The following is an 18,433-nucleotide window of genomic DNA, read 5'->3' as shown; positions in this document are numbered from 1 at the left end:
ATACAGAGGCGAGAGAGAGAGAGAGAGAGAGAGAGAGAGAGAGGGAGAGAGAGAGGCATTAGAAAACAATATATTACAGATGATGGTTTTGAAATCAATGGAGCGAAACATTATCCTGAAGTTCCAAGCTGAAACAGCCGGCTGACTTTTCATTTTGCCATTCGGGTCCCTCTGCAACCGGCATCGAACACAAACTGATCCTGGAGATTCAGTCTGGTGTGACGGAGGGGAGAGGTTCTGTAGCTTCTGCCTGACGGGACTTGTGCAGATCCTTCACTTTGCCGGTGAAATTACTGCCCACGCCTGCATAACTTCCTTCCAGCAGCGCCCGGCCAGCTGGGAACAGGGACGGCTGAGAACACATCTTTACATGACAGTTACCCTAACAACAGGCTGGTTTAGGGCATTTTGGTAAACTAAAGCACACATACAATTTAAATAAGGCTCAACCCACAAAACCATTTTATGACTGAATTTAATGTGTGAGAACGGTCAGGATCCACGATTTTTCTTTAACTTAGTCTTACTTGTCGTATAACACATGTAAATGATAAGGTCTTTTGTTTGGCAAGTTATTTTTGGAAAATTCTTCAACAACTAGCCTATTTGTTGAAAAAAGAAAATGACGATTTATTACCCATGTCCACTGCACATGAAGTAATTACTTTGAATGAAATATCAGAGAATAATATACAATAAATCACCTTTTTTCAGAAAAGCAACTGTAGCTAATACCAATTAAAAAAAAGGACAGGGTGAAAGAAAGTCTGACCTTCAAAATTTCCGACGTTACTAGTGTGGTACTACAAGGTTGTTCCCATCAAATAAGCTTTCAAAGGCACGCCCTGTTGACGTGTACAACAGCCTCCTCAGGCTCTGTCATTTCTTCTGCTACCTGTAGCTCTAAATGTGAATGAGAAATACAGTGGCACTGTAATATTACAAAAAAAAAACAACTCTAGTAGAATATAGTAACTGCAATTTTGTCACTAAGGCAATATACTGAGATTTGACTGTATGAAAAGGCTGAGAGATGGCTGACTTAAAGAACATCCACCCATGCCTGTAAAGCAAGTCTCAAAATCTAGTCCATATGAATATTGCACATTAAAATTCCATTATTTACTGGAATTTTATTTTTGTCATAAATGAACAAATGCACTCAAGTGAGAGCTATGTCTTTCAGCTGCCCCGTACCATATTATTGCTCGCTTTTGGCCAATTTGCAGTGATCTACACTAAATTATGATGGAGGGAAGCCATTTTCTACAGTGCAAATTAATACTGCTCATTCTGACATGGGCATTATGGAGACAATGGAAGCAATGCCATTTTCTGCACCTCTGCAATATCACCACCAGCACTGATCAGACTACCGTAACGTTAGAGTATTGGTACGATCAATACCGCCACAGAGCTGTTTATTTAAACATCCGTGCTACCCCTTTTGCAGATATTCCAAAATGATCCATAGGATCCTCTGGGAGTGCAAATGGCATTAGGAAACTGTGCTGGCTTGTTTAGACATAAATACTACACAATCACAATTCCCTGGGTGCCTGATCACCTGGTATAGCATTGGCTACTTGCGTCTGGTCGTTTATGGCACTGAGAGCTTTGATCTTTGTGTCATTTTGTGAGCCCAAAAGAAGTTATTTAATGCCTGAAATCAGTAGGAAAGTTTGAAGACGCTTGTGCCCTTTAAGGACAGTCCCCACTCTGATTTACTTCGGCCTTTAGCACATGCAAAACTAATAACACAACCAATGATTGGTGCAAAACAAATATCATGACCAATCATTTGTCATGTCATGTTACTGGTTTTGCGTGTGCTAAAGGTCCCAGTAAATCATAGATAGACTATTTATGTCTCAAGGCAGGTACAGGCCTCAGGGCTTGGTTTATGCCCCTGCAGTTAGCTTCCTAAGGTACATCTTAGCTCAAACATTACCATTAACCATCACAAGCATGTTAAAATGTGGGAAGGATATGAAACAAACACACAGTGCTGGGTCCAAAATGGCCACCTGTGTCGGTGTAATATTGCGCACCTCCAACCAACAAGAATGAACAAGCTTCGCTCAGCTTTCAAGAAGAGTGCGGAAATTGGGTGGAAGCACTACAGATGTCGGAGCCACGTAGCCCTCTCCTGTCACTGAATACTCAGGATCATGCAGGGGCTATGTCTTGCTATGAGATTGCATCTCCAAACCAAATCCATCTACTTGCATCACACACATGTGCCAACATTTAATAATGTACACCAACTGTCAGTCAAAACATAGGCCAGCAGCTGCCATTACAGGACACTGCAGGAAAACACTGGTCTTTCTGTCCATTTTTGGCCCTTTTATATTTAGATTCTGGCCGCTTGAAGAGTGGTCAGACTTTATCTTACAGTCTCCTCTCTTCATCTGATGTGTTGGCCAAGAGAGGATATTCATAATTAATTTGCCCGTCACTCCCCAACAACCTGCCTTACCCCCAACAAACACAAAGAAGAGAAACAGAAACCCTCAAAAGATCCCAAAATATGGCACCTGTCATAGTACAGTGGGAATATTTGAGTTTTAAGACCGTGTACCCGGCAGAGTTGATGTGGCTGTCACAGCAGCGATGTGGCTCCGCATTCCTAATGAGGCTGGCTCTCGTCTCATAGCCTCCCGTTGTAATCAGAGCACTTTTCTTCCACATCCCATCTTCCTGCTCTTTTTAAGACCGTTATCGACTTCCATCTTTATGTACTGCGCCACACTGCAGCACAACTTGCTTGTGAAAAGCCAATCAATACAATGACTTCGCAAGTTCACCTTTTTCCAATGGCTTTTTGCAGTTGTTGCCACATGCCAAATGTTTGCTCAAACTTGTTTGCTCAAACAAAGTAAAGTTTTGTGACAGCTTAACATCTCTGCAAAGTTTGAAATTTTAAAGTTTAGCCTTAAATTTACCTTTTACCTCAAAGTATCCCTTTATCTATACCCTTTTTTCCCTGTTTCCCTGCGGTGTTTGATAGTCGAGTCAAAAACCTCACTGGAAACAAAACAAGATAAAGCCAAGACAAGACACAGGGAAAATGGGCTAAATGACCGAGTAACTGAGTCCCTGTTTCCCCTTAGGAGGTTCCTTTTCAAAGGTATTCAGACAAAAAAACCAAGATCCGTCCACTCAAGTGCCTGTGACTGGTTTTCTCCCAAACTGGCAGAGATGCTTTGTACTCCCTTCAATGCCAAGACAGACGGACATTTTTAGATGCCAAGCTGCCAGTCAGAGAGTGTATGTGCCTCTTGGTATGAATTACAGAGCTTTTCCACAGAGGAAAGCCATTTATGATTTAGACAGTTGGTACTCTATTCATTATTTTTCATTTTGTTGATATGAACCCATTGCTGTCCAAATACAGCACTTGCACAATAAAATACTCAGGCCCAGATTCACTAAGGGCGTGCACTGCTTGAACAGTGTGCAAATGACAATATTTGTTTGCCATGCCCTTCACTAATCTTGCACAGTGAGAAGAGAGCATGCCAAATTATGCAGGCAATAGAATAAGTTTGATATGGTTGTGCACATGAAATTTGTATATAATTGTGGTTGTTCAGCCCACAATCATAGGTTGGGCTATGCCAATTGAAACTCCACCCACTTCACCCAAACATTGCAACTGCAATTCCTTCAAACCAATGTCGCGCAAATACAAAGCTTTTGAAAATAGCGTAAACAGCCTTTTGTAAACAAAGACAGATCACTTTACAAAAAATTGCAGTTATTACTGAAGTGAGATGTAGACATCATAACCAAAATCAAGTAAGGCCAACCAAGAGAAATGATTTCCTGTCCTCAAGCATCAATGTTTCAACTCTTTTGAGGCTGAAATCATTCATCATAGTCGACATCCTGAAGAATGCATTACAAAACTGAACTAACTAAATTTTATGTGTGGCTAAGTGTTTAATTCACTGTTAGCCTTGTTAAATTAGTCTTAAAGCTGAAGTATGCAATTTTCCCTTGGAGTTTGTGACTACAAGGGCTCCGGGGAGCGAAAAGAATGTGCAATCTCTCTTCGCAATGCAATATTAATCTGGGCGTTGCTGATAACAATAAGAGATATCAATAAGAGATATAAGCGATACAACTGAAATTATGTTAAGCACTAAAAGAGTTTATATGAGTTCAAGAAGGATCAGATGTGCTGAGCAGCACAGTTGATCAAACTAGTTTAAAACCCCCCCCCCCCCACCCCCAAATCTGGCCAGTGACTAAGCCTCCCCCATCTAATGCTATGCAGAATATTGACTTTGCTTTGGTAGCATAATAAAATACCTATTATGAAAGCAGTTCAATATGGAAAAAAAAACATATTATTGAACTATTTTTAATGCAATGCATGCCTGAACATGCACCTTCCTTCCACTAGCCATGTAGAGTGAAGCCATTTTTAGTGCTTGACAAGACTTTGCTACTTCAGGGGAGATACTGAATTCCTTATCAGGCATGAACCAGATTTCCCATTTCCCTTTGAAGATAAAAATCTGAAACGACACATATGGATTTATTTATCATCTGACACATCACGTGGTAGCTAAAAGCTAGGCTTTACAGTGTTAGATTACACTTACTGGAAAACCTTCCATCAACTGGTAACCATGTACAGTAGATAAATACTGTAACTCGGATAATGTGACAATAATAGACTCATGTGTTATTATTATAAATATGTTAAGCAAAGTTGCTTCATTTTCAATGGTATAGTATAGATGAGTTCTGCAAGTAGAGGCATTCACTAACTTAGTACTTTATATTTCAAATGTATGTCAACGGAAAGGTTTTTATATCATCTTATATTCAAGAAGACGTAGCAATCTATGTAATGGTTTACCGATGTTGAGCTAGTTGTGTGGTTGTCTACACAGTTCTATACAAAGTTTTTGTCTTTCCATGTAAACCACTGGAAGAACATACACTCCCCTCACTGTTGACATACCTGAAGTCCCACGTGCAACATTTCACAATTTTTTATCTTAGACAAATTCATGGTGTACCTAACATATGCTAAGTTAATGCTCTACACGCTTTAACTTTAATAGAAGCTTGGAGTCAATAGTGCTTAGTAATAACTACTAACAAGTAAATAAGTGATCTGATTGCAGGTCAGCTAGCAAATCAAAAGACTCAAAACGTGTCACCTTACAAATATAATCTGCAGAAGCCGCAATGTACCAAATTCAAGATATGCCCGGGGCATATTTTGTTTTATAAATAGCTGGTAGTACCTTATTCTGCATATGTTGATGGTGGGTTGAGCCTGAGCCTTTACTGCTCATGAATGTTAACGGAAACCTGTCTTCACAACATTTATTGATGAATAATTCAGGATTATTTACACTGTAATGTACTGAGTCTGATACACTGATTACAGCGTCCCTGACAGGATCCTTGCAGAACATTTTATGAACAATTTTTGACTGAATTTGGTAGAATTCCACATGTAATGATTCCATGATTATTCTTTGTCAAACAAACCATAATATTCATATAATTTTCATATAAGGGCAAAAATTATAACATTTTCTGTCATTCTGCAAAATAACAATGGACAGATCGATGGAAGGCACATGGCAATGCTGTGGGTCAATCTAATAACTCAACCAGTCAATCGCAGCTCACAATGTGTGATCTGACATCAGTTTTGCATTTTTTGCAAGGCTATTTGCATTGCTTTGATATGAAACCTTTGATATGAAACCAAAGGGCTGCAAATCCTTTTTATTCAGATTTCCACCAACATATATTTCATTTTTTATACTTTTAAGTAGCAATTCTCAAGAAATCTACATCAAGCTGGCATATTTCATGCATTTATTCATCCAGGGCTTGGCTGGCATAAATCCGTACAGGACTTGCTGTCTGGCTCTTGTGAATGGCCTCAGTGTGCATGAAGCAATCCAAGGGGAACATTGATCAAAAAGCCATTGTTTCATTACCCACAGTGCACCACAACGTCATACGTCTTAGCCAGGAGAGAAATAATGGAAACAAACCAATGGTGTGACTAGAGGACACTTCCAGAACGAATAGGAAGAAATAGCCCAATGCCTTCAGCATTATAGTGTTATAGTGCTTCTTACCATAACTGTGGTAACTTGCAGCAAAGTGTCCAAATTGCTGGTAGAGGGTATGAAATGGATCTACAAATACTGCAGCTTTACTAAGCATAACACATTAATACAAGTACATGTGTATAATAAATTCTAGGTTTCTTGTTAAGCATTGGACAATTAATCCATCACTACAGAGAGAACTCAATACTAAGGACACACTCACCTTGAAAAATGATACCAATGTTTACTATTCAGCATATTCTTCTTTTACAAAACAACAAGGCACATTTTGTCCAGCTAAAACTCCACAATGGCTCTGCAGAACATTTTGAATGCACTTCAAGTGGGAATGTGTACAGTACATTACCCTTGTTCTTTTTACATAGCAGATTGTGATAAAGTCACAAAATCCCATCCCTACACTAAAATGGAAATGAATGACCAATAGCATGTATCACACTTCTCAGAACAAATTTATTTTGAAAACCATCCCAATAGATTTTACTCTAATAGAGTACATTTGATCCTTCTTGGACTCATAAACTCTGTTAGAGTTAAATGAATTCTGAGCATTTTACTATCTGGGTTACTATAGTTAGTATTATGTAGTTTTAAGTTAAACTGCTACCATGTAACTTTGTGGAACTACAAACAAAAAATATTTACCACATTTAAGACTTCAAAAAGTGTTCCTTTTGGTTATCGGCAGTTTGTAATGTAGTCATTCAGAAATGTGACAGGAAGGTATTATGCCAAAACAGCCTGGTACCAAAACATTCCTTGATATGCAGTCATATGGAGGCATACATGGTTACAACATCAAACCACTCAACAGATTCACCTAAAAGGATGAATTTCAACCCCACACAAAGCCTGTGTCCTTTTCACAGATTCACCACTCTAAAGTGGCATTCACATAGATTTTGACTGCGTGAATTCTCTAGTACTGATTGTTTTACAATTGGATCCTTGTGTTACACAACACCTATTTGTAAACTTGGAGTTCATTCCTTTTCATATACCATCAGATGCAGATCAATTTCTAGTCCCCAGTGCATTAGGAAAGTGAGGACAAGCATTCCTGGCACATACATTTGTCCAGTTTCCTGAAGGTCCACTGAATGTCAGAAGGAACATTATGGAAATGGCCTCAGTATGTTTTATTATCCAAGCCAAGAAATAATTAGAACTGTTGATGTTGAACTGTTGGTCATTAAGGTTAAATTGATCAGCAATGTTAATCTGCCATTTCAGCATGTTTAATTCACTACATTTTTAAAACATACTTTCCCTGTATCCTCAATGATGTCTTTATGTTTAAATAGGGATGCGCGCAAAAAATGTATATGCAATACGCCTAAGACCTATTTGGGGGACATTCTCATGATATGGCTACCTCAGAAACAAACCCAGTCTAACCAGAATCTTCCATAATGTTGTGCCTATGCTTTCTGTTAGCTGAAGAAAGCAAGGTGCTATGGCAGCCTGAGAAAATATGCAGGGCAGCCTATGCTTTACAGTTGCCTCAGAAGGTATTCAGACCCCTTCACTTTTTCCACATTTTGTTACGTTACAGCCTTATTATAAAATAGATTCAATTCATTTTTATTCTCATAGATCTACACACAATACCCCATAATGACAAAGTCAAAACAGGTTATTTGAAATTTTTCTAAATTTATTAAAAATAAAAAACAGAAATATAAAAAATGTGGAAAAAGTGAAGGGGTCTGAATACTTTCCAAAGGCACTGTATAGTTCTTTTTGGGCTCTGGCCTCAAGGTCGAATAACCTCTTGGATTTCGTTAACAAAATCAACATATTGAAGGTAAGACAACCTGCCTGACAGGCTCCGTTCATTATTGACAAACTATCAAGTAGTAGGTTCTAACTCCTTTTTGAACATGTTCAGGCTACATTCAAGCTGTGCTTTAACCTCCAGCTAGAAGTTCACTGTCAAAAGGCAATATCAATAATGTTTGAAGAGCAAGAGCAGTGGTGAATCGCAGAAAAGTATCCCTTCCAACTGTATGTGTGCCTGGGTCTACATGACAGATTATTAGACACTTTCCACACTACATGCCTTTCCTGTCTTTAAGTCACTGGCACTCAAAACTCACTGCACCGATTAGCCAATTTGGGGGCTCCAGGGTAGGCCTATGGGAGAAGAATTTAATGATTGAGAAGCATCAGATTTGTTCCCTCAATGTGCAGATTACCTTTGGTCTAATAAATGCTGTAAATCATTATAATTTCTTGCTGTGAGTTGGGTATTTTTCCATAACTGTGACCAAATATAAGCTTTTGTAAAATGTTTATAGCTTCCCTAAACTGAAAGTCCTATGCCATCATCAATAGACTTTTAAAATGAGAACATCTCAGGAATAAAAAATAAAAGGAATTCTTTCTTCCTTGTAGCTTCCTTTGTGAGTCAGATACTTCTCCTCATAAGAAAAGCAGAGCCTGAGCAGATGGTAGCAGCATCAGCAATGCTAATAACCTTTGGTTGCTGCATTCTAATTTCTATATGATTAAATCTGAATATATTTACTGACCTTGGTTCTATGTCTAGACGATCTTATTCTCATTAGGGCCTTTCAGTTTTTCCATATATTACATGTGAAATATTATCCAGTTCAAGTGAATTGCTCAAGACTGCATTAGCAGCACCAACCAATAACTTGTAGGCCTATACATCGGTTCCAAGTTTCAGTACTACTTGGGTTTGCTTTTTTAAGTGCACATTTTGGGCACCAGATACACCTAGATAGGCCTATGGTTCTATCTAGGAATTTGAAAGTGAGAAGAAAAGGAGGGAAAAGAAATAATGTCCACAATGATGTAAAAAGAATAGTGCTTACAAATACCTGTCATAACTGAGTGATTTACATCGATTCCTACTGTATATATCTCTGAGACTTAGGAGATCTAGACTAATTCAAAAGAGATATTAGCCATACATTTAGAATAAGTGCCATTTGCCAAAAGCCCAACTGATACATCAGTTAGGTCTAAATATTTTTTTTGAACTTTCCCATTTTTGTTTTTGCTGAGGCTGCATTAACATGAGAAATAAGGACACATTTTCAAGTGGCTGTTTCTAACAGGAGTGAATGTGTAATTACTTTTAATTTAATTATCATTCTGTAAGGGCCTTCTGAAAAATTCAAATACTACATTGAAACAACAACAAATAACTTAGGAACAGAAGTATCAGAACACTTATTCCAGGCCGTCTTCTTCTTTATGTCCTTGTGACTTCTGATGACAGAATTAATAAATAATGTGAAGTTTACCAAAAGAAATTGCAAGAATCTTTCACTGTGAAGCAGCACTGTGTAAGAGAAGAAGTAAATGTGGACATTCTGTTAAAGTGTTTGCACACAAATCCATTACTTATACAAATAAAATTTCCAAAGATTTGTTTCAATGGAAGATTCCTTGAGTCTAGAGATAATGAGATGTCGTTACATTTTTGAGAAGGAATTCTGATTAATGCACCCTTTGTGTGAAGACAGCCACTCCTCTTTCTGGAAACACTTTCTACTTAGAGTGAAACACCCCAATAACAAATTCCCTGGAATTCAGATACTGAAATCATTAAAGTGATGACTCATTCTAACCTGATATCAGCCATTTATCATTGGTGCAGTAATCTGTAACTTCTTACATACGAAAGCTTGCCTTGCTTTTTTTATTGCTCTGAGATAGGGTTTTAGAGGAGAGTCGTATTCATTAAAGGAAAATGTATTCATGTTTATTTTTATGTTCCCAGTGTGGTCACTAAGCACCACTGGAGGGCTTTTGAAGAGTACTTTGGGTGTTCCTGGGTCCCCTAAATTGAATCAGATCTGAAACTTTGTGACTGATCTGATACTTGGAGGCTCATAAAACATGCTCTAATTAGATTCATAACACCCATACATCATAATCAGCACTTTTAATGGAAGTTCACATACAATATGGTTAGATTAATAGTTAGTAAACAGTTTCTGGACTTGCAATATAATTTAACATGCAACAGTATATAAGATGCATTGTATAAAAACACCATCAGTAAATATAAATTTCCAAGTTGTTCTTTGAATAGTGCCCTACTATTGTCCCACTCGCCATAGGGTTTCCTGTCAAATAAATGTCTAATACAATTTATAAATGAAAGATATCCTTGTGTAAAGATTTTGATTGGGGGTCTATTGATTTTAGCTCAACTTCCAACCACAGCAGTTAGGATGGAATGAAAAGAACAGCAAATGCAAACAGGACAGACATGCTTTTCACATTGATAGATTGCAAGGTATTAATAACATCCTATCAGAAAATCTAAAGATTTTCACTGCTATCAACAGTTGCTCAGGAAGGGTCATCCAATTTGCACACCTTAAAGTTCCCAACGGTTCTCTGTTGGAGGCTGATAAGTCCACATTTACTGCTCCCTCTTTTACAGGCAATCAATTTCGCCTGTCTTTTCTCCCCTGTACCCATATCGATTGCTGATGCAGCACTAAGATTGGAGCTCCACGCGGCCCAGTCCCAAAGAAGCACAGGCAGTTCTGCGCAAAACTTTGCAATTGTGTGTGAGTGTGTGAGTGTGTGCGTGTGCACATGAGTGTGTGTGTGTGTGTGTGTGCAAGCATGCAAAGTTCAGTGTGTCTGAGTGTATGTGTGATAAAAGAGTGGGAGTGAGAGAAAGGGAGAGGAGAGATGAATAGAAAAGAGGACACTCCTATAAAGTAAGAAATGAGAACGTACTATTATATTGAGAGCACTGTCGATATAGCATTCAAGCAATCATACAAGCATGTGTGCCTGAGCGCACACACACTTCTAAAGAAAACATTTTGTGCAATAAAGTTCTGTTCACATAGGGCCCCTTCCTTGTAAGTTAACTAGAAAGCATCTTCTTATGATGCTGGAATCGTACCAAAGCTCTTTAAATGTCAGACACAAAGGAGCCACAAACCTGAAGGCCAGGCTGTCAGCTGTCCAACATACCATAAAGTTGTACACAAGCAAACTATCAAACTGACTAAGTAAACTGAATGACCGTGACAGCATGTGAGATGGTGCTGTGTCATTGGTAGATAAAGTACCCTTCTTCCAAATACATTGTGACCTCAAAGAAACAACTTTTATTTACTATTACGCACTATTACACCGACTGTTTTTGAATAATTTGACATGCAAAAAATGTATACCATTCTACTGTTTCCTTATTATTTTTTTCGCGAACAATTTTTTATTGTTAAAATAATAGACATTATATGAGAAACACATCACCAAAAAAATCACATCAAAAAAAAAAAAAAAAAACATAGAGCCAGAGTTTGCCAAATAAGTCAACAACTTCAAATGGGGGAATGGATAGATAGTTGCCAAGATAATAATAAGGTACATTGCTCCATTCAACTTCAAACCATTAAAATCCGTAGACTGGGATGTCACAGGAGGAGAGCGTCAGACAAATCTACATACACCCTGTCCTACCAAGATGCACAGGCTGTATTACTGACCAATACTTCTACCATGACACCAAAAAGAATGACCTTTTCAGATTCCCAAAACATATGCATATACAGTGCGCTCCATAATGTTTGGGTTGGACGGACACGCGCGCGCGCGCGCGCACACACACACACACATATATATCTTTATTTTTTAATTTAATTAATCTAGCAATGCCTATATGCAATTAATTAATAAGCTGTAATGCTGGGTTTTTGGAAGCTGTACAGACATGTGACCAAATGTCATCCCAATCATAAATTATTCATTTCACAATGCAATACTTTAGTTATACCTAGTATGACACACTTAGCACAACTGTTTCCTTACTTTTTACAGATATTATTTTCAAGAGGAAGATTATATAAATGGAAAACCTACATATTATCTGATAAATGCTAGGGTTTCATTTGTTCGACCAGTATGAAATTGTAAAAACAAGAGATAACATCAAATTATGTGCTTTGTGGTTGTAAATTTATTCAGACCATTTATTAACAGATTAGGAGGCAATGGGGAGCACCCAAAGCAAACCACACGTGACTACACTGCATATAAATGTTAAACGTGTTTAACATTACACACTGTTATTCAACCTTTAACTTATTTACAGGTTAGACTACCTGTGTAAATGTGAGAAATATGTAGCATGAACAAAACCAGGTGAAGTACGCTACTAACATGCTAAACATATTTGCAAGAGCAAGCAGTAGAACAGAGCAACGGTAATAAGAAACATCCGTCGCGCGCCTAAAGGACTCGATCCTTTGAGCTGAGCTCATCAATAGCAATACGAGTGAACAACAATAAAAAGCTTCCAGCAATTTCATATCATCTCTATACGACCGGGATGTGATATTCAAATCCCGCCAGAAAGGAGCACTGCAGCGTGCAATGCAGATTTTTAGTGTAGTCCATCAAAGCTGTCAGTACCGGAGCCGCTGCAGACCGGAATGCGTTTTGTCGCAGTGGTTGGAGACTGATTTTCTCTCGCGGCTATCGGAGAAAAAGTCCGACATTTACTACACCATTTGACCAGCAACTACCGATTTAAAAAACTGTCGATTCCAACCGTTACTTAACAGATCTGCGTAGTCGCGCATTTGGACATGGAGACACCGTTGCAGTCAACACCTTCTCCGGACAAAAGCAGGGAGATCTCAGTGGAGCTGTCCGAATTCGCTGGTTCTGAATCTAGGCGTTACTGCAGAGAAGTAGACCGTTTCAATACAATGTTACATAACTTTATTCTGTTCTAAAAAGCAGGAAGCATGAAGTTAAGAATAACTGTCAAATTACAATACAAGTTACAGTCAATTACTATCAATCTGTATGAATAAAGGTAGCCATTTTTATGTGCTCCAAATAAGATTTTTGAATATGCAGTTAAATTTGTCAACGTAATTTTGTTTTTGCGTAGCTTAACATTACCTGGTCTTTCACCTATTTTTAACCATCCATAACATAGGCTATTTTACAGAAGGCAAGAGCTCCTGCTTTTAAAAGGATTATAAACATAGTCCATTTTGAACGACCAGACTACTGTTATATATAGGGAATGGGTGGTGTCTGTGGTGTTTGATCGTGGAATGAAGTGTATTCCCCATATGGCAGCATGTATCTGCGTGAAACGTGATGGAATACATACGCAGCAGTTAAAACTGCAATTTCAGTATATGAGTATATGGAGGTATTGATTATTGTATTCATGAGAAACAGGTTCAAGACCAAACTGTCAATGACAGACAGAATCTAATCAAACCACACCCCATCGGTTCGGCATTGAATCAGGGAGGGAGCAATTCAGACAGCAGGGCAGCTGCATTGCACTGTGCACTTGTTCCCCCTCTGATCAACTGCCAGGCAACTGAATGAGCTGCACACAAAGTATTCTCTTTTGCACAGGTTTGTGAGAGCTATCAAATTCTATTCATTCGAGATTCAATTTCCTGGTCTGTACCAAGGTACAGACTCTCCAAAAACCCATTTCTGTTCACTCCTAGCCTGACCTGGGGGATTCATTTATCCTGACATAATCCAGGCTTAGCTGATACTATGAGCATCAATCATTAAACTGTCTGCTCTCATCCGTTTGCATCTCTATGGCCAGACAGCAGCCTACTTTAAGAACATGGGGCCAGACAAGATAAGGACAACTATAAAACTTTAAATGCGTCACTTTTGTGTCAGTGCTGACCTTTGCAGTCACACACGCGCACACACATGTATGTGCATGCACGCACGCACACACACACACACACACACAAATAAGTTGACAACTGACCAACACTGATGTGAAGGACATGAGACCAGGCTATTAATAATGGAACATTTGAACTTTGGTCTTGCAGGCTGTAGATATCTTTGCGAGGCTTTTACAAAATGAGGATGTTTAAGCAGTTGAATACAAGTAATTTCTGAAGTACATGGTAACTGCACGACAAAGCCCACACCAGCTTAGCTTCAGCCATTTTGATGGATATCATACTAATGCTACACTTCATGTGAAAACTGCCTGAGGAGCATGGATACTCAACACCATTTTTAAAAGAGAATCTGCCAGTTGAAGTAGTAGAATAACTAAGTTGAAGAACTAAACAAGCAAGGAATGATGGAGGACAATAAATGTGATAGGGCGATAACACGGACAACTAATTTTAATTATTAGTCTGTATGTTAAATCACATGTCCTCACCTTTCCTTGGTCTTCCCTTCGCTCTGATGTTTCAGGGGTCAGTCTGTAATTTAGCTTTTAATGAAAGAGTAATTGAAAATGACTCCCTCTATTTTTCAATTCATCTCTCGGTTAATTATAGCAAAGCTCTCAGGTCAATAAATTTAATCACAGCCGGAGACGAGGCGCCAAACAAGACAAAGGCGACACCCGTCATCTCTGAAACAGCGGCAAAAAATTCACAAACGGTAGGTATTTTTAAAGCGGGGGTGGGGTCCTGTTTAATTCTCTAGGTGAGGTCGGGTGGCATGCAGACAGGCGCAGCGAGTGAAAGCGGTTTAATGGAGGACGCAGCGTCACGCCCTCCTCAGAGTAAAAGCTTTTCAGTTTACCGCAGCTCTCTTGTCCTTCGACTGCAGACTCTCACATCTCAGTCTAATTGCGCTTCATGAAAAACTGCTGTGGTGGAATCATGAAAAGCAGACGTACGCTCAGGCAGCCTTGCACCAAATGCTGAGTCACTGCTGGCTTTCAATAAATAACTAAACAAGTAAACCGATAAACAAATACGTTTGCCAAGCAATCATGTTTTTTAGGTGGAGATGTAGATGCATTTGGGTTTCCTATTACGGTGAATGCTTTTTGTTTGCTCTGTGGGAGAAGAACCTCTTAAGGAGGCCATAACGCATGCCTCTCAGTCATGGGTAGGGGCTGTGTCGCGCATCTGAAATTACAACGTCGCATCACATTTCCGCTCGTTTTTACTGATAATTGGCTTGGTGTGGAGCAGAAAAATTTCAAGGCACTTCAGACATGAATGGAGACTTCAATCTGTAAAATGTTTGTTTTATCGTAGAAGAGCAGGGGTGCTGCAGGGGGTGGGTGGTGCAGTGCAGTGAGGAAACAGCTTGGTCTTTTTCTGGTTTGCAGGGCCCTCATCTCATCAGAGGAAAGTTAGCAGCTTGCTCTCAAACAACTTGTTAGGCATCGCCATGGGTTACCACTGGCCCCCTTTCCCACGGAGTAGCAGCCAATCGTGTTCCTCAGTTCTGCCTCGGCATCTGACAGTGGTGCAGTCTATCAGTAAGGCAAGGAATTAGCTTTGAGTCCCAATGCAAGCAATTAAACTCCTTCTATATATATATATATATATATATATATATATATATATATAAATAAAAAACTTTTTCGATGTTCTCAGATAAATTAGGATTCACCATCAGTGCATCTCCTGTCACGCCATAATCACTGTAGCTGAAGCATATCCTTCTCCTCCAGTTGCCAAGCCAGTCTCAAACCTACATACTTCAGGGCCCACAGTACTGCAGTAGAGCTAGCGCAAATCCGGGGAGAGATACATCTCTCCATGCACAGCTTGTACTCAGTAGATATCTGACGTCACTGAACAGAACAATTGCGGAGGTAACTGGCGGAACCACCCTGGGTCTGCAAAAGCCAACTAAGTTTTGTGAACTCTCAGTTATAATTGGCGAACAATATGGCCAATGTTTTAACCTTCAGTGTCTCAGCTGCAGGACCCAGCGTGCACTTGTGACAAGCATGGTCACCACATTGTGTATTACTATAATATCGGGAGTATGAACAATCATTACATTAATGCCTTATACCTAGCCATATCCAATGAATTACAAGTCAAAAATGTTAAATTATTTATTATTCATATTTAGTTGTAGAACACACCCTGTTTATTCTGCGTACTCTGCTCTGACAGACCAACAAATCCTCTAATACATTTTTGAAAGTCTTTGGTTGATAAGAAATCGCTGTGTAATCATTCACATTGAGAGAGCTCTTCTTAATCGCTGCTTCTCAGATAGGAGAGACTGTTGTACTGCTTCCTTCTTCCTTCTTCATTGTGGAAGAGTGCCAGGGTTCTGCATAACATTACTTGTGGTTACCTGCATTTTCTCAAAAGGCCTAACTGTTTAGTCAGGAGGAGGGGCTTGTCCAGCCTCAGCCCCAAGCATGCAGAGGGTGCCTCCGATATTCCCTGGCAGTTTTCTCACGTTAATGATGCATGCTGTCAGACTGCTGTCACCATGGCTCTGCACCCCTCTCCCAGCCAAGGCTGAATCATGGGGCTACGGGGCTACAGCAGACTTAGCAGGCATTGATAATTCCTACTGGTCAGCATGTTGTGTGGGGCCTGTCTATGTAGGTTTGTGAGTGGGATGGTCAAAGAGTGATGACATAATTTGAGATTTATTTAGTGCAATATACTGTTGATACATTACATTACATTACAGGCATTTGGCAGACGCTCTTATCCAGAGCGACGTACAACAAAGTGTATAACCGTAACCAGGAACAAGTATGACGAAACCCCTAGAGAGAAGTACCGGTCCAAGTGCAGGGAACAACCGCATAGTTCAACTTGGACCCTGAAGGTTAAACTGATTAACACTAACAACGAGAACGGCAACAACGCAGTCTATGGAAAAAATACAAGCAGTAGTTAAGACAGTTAATGCACCTAAGTCACCTACGAAACAGCTGCCTAGTTACAACACTAAGCTTACAGTCATTTACAGGGAGGTAGGGAGGGATGGGGAGAGGTGCAGCCTGAAGAGGTGAGTCTTCAGTCGTCGTTTGAAATGGGTCAGTGTCTCAGCTGTTCTGACCTCCACAGGGAGGTCATTCCACCATCGTGGGGCCAGAACAGACAGGAGACGTGTTCTGGAAGTGCAGGTGCGAAGAGGGGGAGGTGCTAGGCGTCCTGAGGTAGCAGAACGGAGGGATCTGGCTGGCATGTAGGGTTTGAATATCTTGTGGAGGTATGCTGGGGCTGATCCCTTGACTGTCTGGTATGCTAGGACCAATGTTTTAAATTTGATGCGAGCTATAACAGGCAGCCAGTGGAGGGTAGTGAGCAGGGGAGTGACGTGGGAGTGTCTGGGGAGGTTGAAGACCAGACGAGCCGCAGCATTCTGAATGAGTTGCAGGGGTCTGGTGGCAGATGCCGGTAGTCCAGCCAGAAGAGAGTTGCAGTAGTCCAGGTGGGATAGAACCATTGCTTGGACCAGGAGCTGGGTTGAGTAGGTGGTGAGAAAGGGGCGGATTCTGCGGATGTTATACAGGAAAAATCTGCATGCCCGGCTTACTGCTGCGATGTTCTTGGAGAGGGACAGCCTGTTGTCCATCACCACTCCGAGATTCTTGGCACAGGGTGATGATGTCACTAAGGTGTCCCCTAGGGAAATGGAAAAGTCGAGGAGGGGAGAGGACAGAGCAGGAATAAAGATTAGGGATGATACAAGGATGGCTAATCCAACCAGGAGTAATGGGTCAGCAAGTCCAACAGGCTGAATTCAGCAGAATTCCCAAAAGGGAAGCTCACCACTGATATTCAATCTCAGAAGTGCTCAGCAATGATTTAAAACTGGATAATATTATTATTTTTCTGGCTTCATTGTGAATTAGACAATCTAACTAGATTTTTTTCTTCAAAAGACCATTATGCTAATTCAAAACCAGCTGGGATATAGTTTGCTAATGAGTTTTATATTTGATTATCATAAGAAAAAAGGTCAGCTTTACCATTTCAGATATGTGACCTTCTGACCCAGACCTTTCAAAACTGGCAGATGTAACTTTGTTTCATGACCAACACCTTTTTATATTAGGCTTTTAAATCTTCTTAGAAGATTTAAAAGGCTTGAATATGCTTCTTCTTTAAATGACATGGCCCTGTTGCTTTGTGCCACTAGTTGGGGACCCCTGTATATGCTAGTTTTTGTTAAAGCCAATTTCAGGCTTAATTAAGGTTGTTGAACCTGTGTTAAGGTCCTTTCTTATTTTATCCTTAAACCTACTAACATAATGCAGGTTTGGCTTGGTATCATTTGCTTTGTCTTTGAATTCTTAATTATTTACTGAACAGTTAGCTTCAGTGGCCAGGTGTCCACACTTTTACCAATCAGGAGCCGACTGATTTTTAAAAATAATTGGTTGAAATATAGTGCAAAACACACAATGCGAATACGGGTTTTTCTTTTCTCCTTCATAGTATGCATTGCAATTTCTGACATAAAGTGGCTTAACAGAGAAAATAAACCCACAAAACATGAAAAGTGTCTAATTAAGAAAAAAGGAACAGCTTGTTAAAATTCTGAGAATGCAATTGTGGTTGGAAAAC

At 39.7% G+C, this 18,433-nt stretch overlaps 1 protein-coding gene and 1 long non-coding RNA gene across 2 annotated transcripts in view; one reads left to right on the top strand and one right to left on the bottom strand.

The window, feature by feature from the left end:
* Nucleotides 1-18,433, top strand: part of LOC118207780 (synaptotagmin-2-like) — a 102,664-nt gene that overhangs the window by 12,528 nt on the left and 71,703 nt on the right. The window lies entirely within an intron of this gene.
* LOC118207790 lies at nucleotides 12,077-13,225 on the bottom strand. The gene is made up of 2 exons (XR_004761457.1): nucleotides 13,035-13,225; nucleotides 12,077-12,807 (listed from the first exon to the last, which is right to left on the bottom strand). It is a non-coding gene; the product is annotated as an uncharacterized LOC118207790 (long non-coding RNA).

This window comes from Anguilla anguilla, chromosome 11 (genome assembly GCF_013347855.1).
Source record: "Anguilla anguilla isolate fAngAng1 chromosome 11, fAngAng1.pri, whole genome shotgun sequence".
NCBI classification, from domain to species: domain Eukaryota; kingdom Metazoa; phylum Chordata; class Actinopteri; order Anguilliformes; family Anguillidae; genus Anguilla; species Anguilla anguilla.
This window is presented reverse-complemented; position numbering and strand designations above follow the sequence as displayed.